This window comes from Pteropus medius, unplaced genomic scaffold, assembly GCF_902729225.1.
Source record: "Pteropus medius unplaced genomic scaffold, Ma_sr-lr_union100, whole genome shotgun sequence".
In the NCBI taxonomy this organism is placed as follows: Eukaryota; Metazoa; Chordata; class Mammalia; order Chiroptera; family Pteropodidae; genus Pteropus; species Pteropus medius.
Genome location: NW_024352784.1, coordinates 17202790 through 17212099, shown reverse-complemented (window position 1 = coordinate 17212099; position 9310 = coordinate 17202790). Strand labels below are relative to the sequence as shown.

Genomic DNA, 9310 nt, shown 5'->3' with positions numbered 1-9310 from the left:
GTCAAAACCCTAACTACAAATATGACTTTATTTGGAAATAGGATCTTTAGGGAGGTTATAAATGTTACATGAGGTTATGAGGGTGTGGTCTTAATCTGATAGAACTAGTGTCCAGATAATAATCGGAAGAAACACCAGATATCTCTGTCATTTTGCACGTATACAGAAGGTCATATTTAGGACACAGTGAGAAGACGGCCACCTATAAGCCAGGAAAAGAGGCCTAGGCACCAGCATTGACAGTACTTTGATCTTGGACTTGTGGCCTTCAGAACTATGAGAAAATAAACCTCTGTTACTTAAGCAACCCATGTTGTTATGGCAGCCCCAGCAGATCAACATACTGATAATTCTCCACTTGCATTATCTTAGGATTAGTATCTGTTTGACTTTTCTCCTGATAATTGGTCAAATGTCTCTGGTTCTTTGTGTGTCAAAAAGTTTTGTAATGTATTCTGAACATTTTGAATATTATGTTGTGTGGGCTCTGAAACCTTTTAAAAAGCTCTGGAGAATGTTATCATTGAATAGCATCTTAAGAATTTCAAGGGTTAATATATTTAGGTTTAATGATTATATTGAAAAGAGGCATCTAGGAAACTTGTCTTAATGTTGAGTTCGCATAATAAGAGCAAAACTTTGACTCATATTGTATAATTTTACTTGATGTGGCTAAGTACAGTTAAATATTTTAGGAAACAAAGACTCCTCCCTCTATCCAAGTCTATCTTTTTTTGCATTATTGGCATCTGGACCAAAAGAAGTATTGGTGATTTTAGATAAATCCACTCTATAATAATTTAGCAAAATCAGTTGTCATGACTAATAAGTTAGTGCTTTTTATATGTTTTCTCTAACGCATAAGTAGAATTAAATATTCATATACAATTTAGAAACTTGTTTCTATAAATAACTTGTTTTTATAAATAACTCGTTTGTGCTTTTTTGAAGTATGTTTATTTCCGTCACATACAGAACAATATTTATGATATGTAACATTTTTGATATATAATAAAAAATATTTAAAAATCATATAGCAGTCTATGGCCACGCCACCCTGAATGTGCCCAAGCTTGTCTGATCTCAGAAGCTAAGCAGGGTTGGGCCTGGCAGTACTTGAATGGGAGACCACCTGGGAAGAACAGGTGCTATAGGCATAAAAAAAATCATATAGACATTGAAAAAGTCATTTCTACTATCACTATACCTGATAAGTAATTTATTTGAAAATTGATGTTTATTTTATGTCATTAAAATATTTAGAAAATAAGTTTATATTAATAAAGCAAGCTTTTATCTAGAAGTGTTTCATAATATGGTTATTGCAAATAATAACTGGCATTAATGTAATTTTTCATGAGTCTAAGTTTTACTTTTGTGAACTAAAAATTCAGCTATTTATATAGTCTGTATTCCTTAATACGTATAAAAATCTCAGCATCAGCCACAGAGTTATAAGAAGTCTAGTAAGCTAAAACAAATTTCTTTGTAGCTAATGTAAGTTATATATAATGTAGCTAATGAATAGAACAAGAACAAGTATTTTAACAGTTACCCAGATTCTTTATATTTCAAATTATATTACATTAACAGAACATCAAATTGCAAATGCAGATTTACAGTGGTTTAAATGCTAAATCGCTTATAGTCTATAGAACTTATGTTATTGAAAACCCAGGCAGAGGAAAGCCTATTTGTAAGTTCAATGAAGTGGTTCAGGAATGACTGGTGGAGGTGGTGGTGATAGGGGTAATGTGTGTGTGTGTGTGTGTGTGTGTGTGTGTGTGTGTGTATTATTGTATTATGTATAAAATAGGCAATTTAATTCCATAGAATTCAATGAGCTTTTGGAATGCAAATTTCAACTGTCAAATCTTAATTAAAAAGTACCAGTCAGCACTATTTTAAAATCGGAAGAGAACTAAGTGGTGGGTTGTGGGAAAATGTGCAACTCACCTTCAAAATAGAGTAGGTATTCTGACAGGTATATAATTAACATCATATCAAGTGAAGGACAGGAAGCCAACCGTAGTTCCTTGAAGTAAGGAGCTTCAGCAATGTTCAAAGCAGGGGAAAAGGTTCTTCACTCAGAGTTAATTTATGATTCCTTTTATTTCTAAAGAGAATCTACTTTTTTTTTTTTTTTTTTGTATTGAACTTCCCTGAACCTTAGAAAGCAGTGAGTGACATTTGCAGAGTTGAGATTTTATTCTAAAAGGTTAATATTAACATATACGTTTAGGCACCTTGTGTCAATTAGAGTGCTTTCTCGGTCTTATTGGGCTTCTGGTATCTTTGGGTCACTGTACTTATCAACTGAACATTTTTATTATATTGTTTCACTCATATATTAGAAAGTAGAAAGCTTTCATTTGGAAGAAAGAGAAATTTCAGACTTTAATATTCTTTCCTATGGAAATATTATACTTAAATTTACAAGAACTAGTACACATTTTTGACAATGGTTTAATTAAGAGGAAAGTATAACTCTCTTAGGCTCAAACTGGTTTGGAGAGGACAGCAGAAAATTGCCTTATTCATGATTTCCCTTAGAATTGTGTACTAGTGTGATATTTTCTAATAATATTTATGAGAAAAAATAGCTTTGGAATGATGTCAATAGTTAACCCACCATAAGAAGCAAGGCTAAAATTACTTTTAAAAGATGTCTTGCCACAGATATCTCATGGATAGGGACTCTAGAAAAGGATTGGGTGAACTGGTTCACTTAAGAAAGTGAGTGGGCTAGGATTCTAGATATGGGATCTTGATGAGAGGTGAGACTATTCCAAGTAGGAATTGTGCAGATACAGAGGAAGGAGATGGATATATGCTCTTTTATAACAGCAGTCACACTGATTTCTATTGGACACACTGGAAACTCAGAGTTCTTGTATGGTAGAAAGATCCATAAACATCCGTTTCAGGATAGTACTTTCTGACTTTATCTATTTGCAGTATATACAGAGAATTTTGAGAACTGGAAACTTTGATATAGAGAGTATCAGTTTTTGATTGCAAATTCATAGTAAAAGAAAGCAAACGTTTATTCTATGGTACAGTCTGTCAACTCAGCACATTCTGGTCATGGCATCTGTTCAGCTATCCATCAACGTGGAATTCCTTACTTGCAATAATGCTGATACTTATTGAACCAGGGATTTGAAAAATAAAAATTAAACAAAACATAAGCAATAACAAACACAATGGGGCCACTTTATTTTCCTATTTCTTTTGCATTTATTAAAATTAAATCTCTAAAGTAGAGAAGATAATGAATGACTCTTGCTTATTTTAAGCACTTACTGTGGACAATGATAGAGGAAAAAAACATAATATGCTACCTCCAGCTGCTAATTTCTATACACGTCATTAATTACTCAGAATTCAGAGAAGTAAGATATTTAATTAGTTTTACAAATGAATAAAAAATCATTCAGTCACCATGCAAATGCACGTGAACATTTTTGACAGAAACCTGTAGAAAGTAAAATGTCAAGTAAAGCAAAAACCTTGACAAAATAAAACCAATGCATGTAATTTCCAATGTAACCTAAAATTACAGAACCTATCTACAGCAAAGGGCCATGGCTAGTAAAATGGGATTTGATTTTGGGGATCCATTTGGATTTGCTCATGTTAAGAGTCTGGGAAAAGCCGTGGTGACTCACTTATACTCGAATATCCAGCAGTGCTATCTTTGGAACCATCATTCATTCATTCCTCATTTTCCTTCTATAGCAGAGATATTCAGTGAGGGGTGGATCAGGTAGCTCAGTTGGACAGCCTTTTCAAAATCTTCATGGCCTCTGACTCCCAGAAAATTAATTATATTCCAGAGGGCAGGGCCTGTGGTAGAGAAGGAATATACTCAAGCTTTTATATTGAAAAAATGTTCTTGGGTACATTTGATATATTTCACCCCTCCAATTGCGAATGGTTTTCCAGAGCTCTTGAGGTGGGCATGGAAATGTAATTTATTCATTCTTAAGTTAGTTTTTCAATCATTGGTTCATTCAACAAATATTTAGTAAATGTTTATGTATGTCAGGAACTATGCTTGATTCTTGTGAAAATGATAAAAGAGAAAAGATGATCTCTTTGAAGATCTTAGAATTTTGGGAGAAAAGGGTTAAATCGAAGTATTTCAGAGATAATTCCAGGCGATTCAAAGGTGATATGATAAACGCTCTGATAGTGAGGAGGCAATAAGTACAGAAAACTGAGTACAATGGAAGATACCTAACTCAGACTTGGTATGTGTGCATGTGTCTGTATTATGGGAGCAAATGATGCTAAGGAGGATTTTCAAAGATTTAAGTTAGGGCCTGAGGAAAAAGTCACAAATAGCTATTTCAGATGGAGGCAGGAGGAGTGTGGTCCAGGCAGTGCAAATAGCATTTTTTAATCTGAATCTGAAAGAGAAGATGACATGCTTATATCAGTTTATATTCAGTAAAGTCAAATTTAGCTGATTATTTAAAATATCTCAAATGAAACTAAGATAACTTAGCATGTGAAATGATAATAAAAAAAGCATAATATATTCTAAAACATCTTGAAAAATGTTGACATCTTTATAGAATATTCCTATGGCCACTGAATAAGGCATATATAACTATGCCATGCATTTAAACTTCCTAAAATTCCTCTTGATCTATTTCTTCAACCTAATCCATCTTTCCTCTAAAAACTTTCATTTCTTTCTCTTGGCCACCTATATAAATAACTTTAGCCTTTCTAGATTTTATTCTAAAAAACTGGGAGAGAGAAAATAGGAATACCTATCATAAGGTATTCTAAACAGACTTGTTCTGTTACCAGACTCTGAAGATATAGGGATATACAGCTGACCCTTGAATAACACTGGGTTAAAGGTGTCAAACCTCTCTTCCCTTGCTGTTGAAAATCACTGTATAACTTTTGACTACCTAAAAATTTACTAATAGCCTTCTGAAAATTTACTAATAGCCTACTATCATCTGGAAACCTTACTGATAACATAAACAGTCAATTAACACATATTTTGTGTGTTATATGTATTACATACTGTATTTTACATATAGTAAACTAGAGAAAAGACAATATTATTAAGAAAATTATAAGGAAGAGAAAATACATTTACAGTACTGTATGTATTTATTGAAAAAATCTCACATGTAAGTGGACTCACGCGGTTCAAACCCCTGCTGTTCAAGGGTCATATGTATATTGACTTATGGCTATGACACGTTGAATGCTTATTTGCATGCCTACCAAGAGTTGATTATATTTATTCCCCCCAATTTTTATGCTGATTATATTATAATTATATAATTGATAAGAGAATTTTTCTTATCTTTGGCATATCAATAAAGGCTGACAGGTTATAATTGAATTTTCTAATAAAATATTGTTTCATCTGTGTGATAGGAGTGAATGCCAGACTGGAGTAAGTTCACATATGAGTAGCAGACCAGGAAGTAGAGACTGAGAATAAACAACTCTTTCAACAAAATGAGCTGTGAAAAGAAGAGAGGTGGAATACTGGTTAGAGGCGATATGGCTCAAGGGAAACTTTTTGTCATTAAATGAGAGACTCAGGTTTGTTAGATGTAGATAAAAGAGATAGAAAAGCTGAAGACAATGGGGAAGGGAGTGACAATCTTGAGTATATCCAAGTGGGAAGGTTTGGCTGGAAGATCATAGTTTTTGGAATCATATACATCTAAATTCAGTTTAAAGTTCTGCAGTTAAACCCATTGTTAAATATTTTAACTTTTCACTATGTTGTAACAATGAGGACAGACAGATGCCTTTTAATGTGTGTTATTAAAGTTAAATATATAATGCTATCAGATATTATATTTAATTATTTGTATATGTTCTCTGTTAATATTTTAAGTGCAAGAAGCTTGAAACTTTTTTTTGGTATCTGTTATAACCATAAAGATAAGAACAATAGCTTATATTAATATATATTTGCTGAATAAATGAACATATAAATGTATACATATTAGTCTCTAACTTTCTGTCACAGAACAATTAAAAATAAAATAAAAAGTGACTGACTCTCCCACCCTGTCACAAAAGTGAAATACAAATCTGTTTATGAGTTTCCAAACTCTATTTTTGAAATACAAAATTTTGAATTTTATTAGTTCACAGCTTGGTTACCTGTTAAGAGATATCACTTGATAATATGGTTCATTTATATTTTAGTTTAATAATTATTTTATATCAAGTTTTTAATCAAAGTTAGGCAAGAAGGTTACTTGGTTCATGAAAAAAGTATCTGCGAATGGGGGAGAAAATGGTACAAAGTAGTTGAACTAGATATTCGAGACAATTCCTTTCTACAGATTCACACTGGAAAGATACCTATAACTTTCTCCTGAATCCTAAAGATACTTCAGTAGCAAGTCAGGCCTCAGGGAGAAAAAAACTGGAAAAATGGTACAAATCAGCTCATATTGCTTTTGTCTAACATTTAATGAATTTGGAAAATAAATGCTAACTTTCCATCAGTAATTTAATTCCTATTGGTTATAAAATGCTGAAAACAAATCTACTTATTGCCAGCATTGAGCATACATGAACTCATACTCCTTTGAAGATGGCATAGTTATTCTTATTTTAATGATTGAGTAAGTAGGACTCTGACAGGTAAGAAATCATGCCTGACATCACTCAGGTATTTATTAGAGAGCCTTGCATTTAAATTCAGGCCTCCCAATGGCAGTCTTCTTTCTTTCCATTATAACAAGTTTGTTTCTATATCTAAATGTCAAAAATAGGTAGATGCTGTCGGTGATACCAAAGACATAATCTGATACAGGTCCTAGCCTCAGGAAAGTGAGGGTACATTACCTCTCAAAATATTACTTTCTAAGAAGTTCAAATTAGTAGTTGATAGATGGTCACAGGGATGGGAGCACAGCACAGGGAATACTGTTAGCAGTAATGTAATGGCTAGGTGGAGAGCCAGAGGAGAGAAAGAGCAATTAGGGGGGTCATTTTATAAACTATGTAAATGTCCAACCAATGTAGAACTGTATACTTGAAACTAATAAAATAAAATTTAAAAAAGTTACTTTCTAGAGGAGTCTTTGTAAACTTTGACAATGATTACCTAAGAGTAGCTGGTTGATTTAATCCTAAATTTAGGGATCAAGTGTGAAAAATATAGAAGCTAAGATTATGTAGAATTTTTGAAGCCATTTGGGAAAGCGAAATGCCTTTTAAAAAGTTTCCTTGTTTAATAAGTCTTAGGCTTTTTTTCCCCCTAGAAAAATTCAGATAAGACAAAATCACTGTTCTTATGGACTTCAAGTATATGTGTGTTTGTGTGTATATGTGTGTTTGTGTGTATATGTGTGGGGGGCGGTATGTGGGTGAGAGAGAGAGAGAAACTATTCTTAAACTCTATAACCTATATGAAAAACAACACTTTTAGTCCTTATTACTCAGTAAATTTTTGATTGACTCATAAATGGTAATATAACTATTAAAAGCACAACACAGACAAAAGTATCTTTAAAGTTATCAAATCACTAAATGCAGGAAAAACAATGAAATATAGTATACTTTTAGGATATTTGATTTTTCTATGTCAAATATCTTAAACCATTAGAGAATTTTGAAAATTCATAAAGCTTATTTTTAATGAAAATTATTTAATTGTATAAATAAGAAACAATGGCAATTTTTTTCTTTCTTTAGCTGAGCAGGAAACATCCTGGCCTAAAAAAAAAAAAAAAAAAAAAAAAGAAAAAGAGGCTAAATCTATGAGTAAATTCAAATGAATTTTTCTAAGACACGTAGTTTCAGTTAAGCATAAAAGTCTCTGAGGGAATTAGAGAGTTCTTGGTCTCATATATGCTAATTTGCCTCTTGTGGGTAAAAAAAAGTTAATGTATTTACAGAGTCAGTATATTTTCATACTCAACCATTAAAGCAGTCATTAGTTTATAAGAAAGAAGAAAATCAGGTAATCGTGGATATATTTCTTAAATGAGTGATCTATACGTTTTTGGCTTCTGGATCATTTGTCACCCTTTATAATCTGGCTTTTACCAGAGCCTCCTGAAATAGGCTCCTAATCACCATATCTTACGGTGACAGTTCCCAGAATCTAGCACAGTGCTTGTCATATAGCTATTTATAAATAAATGTTTGGCCATTTCAGTCACTTATAGTTCCTGAAATTGAAAACCTGAACCCCAGTGATGTTGCTTTCTTGGTTCTTCTTCCACCTTCCTTCTCTGGTTTTCAAGGGTCTTTCCTCATTGTTCCCAAAAGTAATATTCAGTTCTCACTCACTCCTTTGGAGATTTCAGCCATCTGTGGTATCACCAGAAATGAATTCATTGTGATATTTACACTTCTGTACTTCACATTTTTATGAGTCACTTCCAAAATCCCAAACAGAATTTTGTATTTACAATATTACTTTATTTTTCTTAAAGATGTCTCCCCGCCTCAAATTGATAAATTGCAGGTCTCACAACACCTGGATCTGTCTGTAATATTACATATAGTTTTTTTCCTAAGCTTTGTGTCTGAGTTCTGTGCCCTTCTAGAGTTTACTAACGTCTCATATTTAATATGATTAAAAACAGCTGTTCTTCCTCCAAACTAGCCCTCTACCCCCTACTCACCTGTTTCTGTTAAGGGTAGTACAGCGCTCACAGTCATCCTAAGTGAAAAACTGAGAGTAGTGATTAAATATCCCCCCCCGCATCTTCATCCCATATTTAATAAGCCCGATCAATCTTCGTTTAGATTAGCCCTTTCCATTTCTATTAATGCTATCTCGATTCAGGTCCTTGTTACCACTTCTCAGCTCCTCTTCTACTCAAACCTTGTTTAAGTCACCTCTTTATTTTAACCTTTTATTATTGCAAGGTCTGGCTTCTACTTGTGCACCACCCCTGCTCCTACCTGAGAGTTTATTTTCACCATATTGGTCATAGTTTTTTCCTTAAAACATGATTATTTCTTTAAAATAAAATTATTTTTTGAAATATAGTTGTTTCTTTAAAACATTGATTTATTTAAAAATGAAACAAGGTCATGCATGTCATTCTTCTGCTCAAACCTTCCAATAACTCCTATTTCCTCAGAGCAAAAAGCAGTCTTTAGAGTATCTTATAAACCCCTATTTGGTCTTCCCAATTCCCCCTCCAATATCTCACTTTCTACTTCTCTTAACATCACCTTATTCCAGCTGTGCTGACTTTCTGTTTCCCCCTTGAATATTCTGGTTTCCTTTGGCCTTAAGGCCTTTCCCCTGGATCCTTCCTCTGCCTGCAACATGTTCTCCCAGATA

At 33.0% G+C, this 9310-nt stretch overlaps 1 pseudogene; it reads left to right on the top strand.

The window, feature by feature from the left end:
• Positions 1–1039: 1039 nt before the first annotated feature.
• LOC120590630 (uncharacterized) lies at positions 1040–1157 on the top strand (annotated as a pseudogene).
• The last annotated feature ends 8153 nt before the right edge of the window (positions 1158–9310 follow it).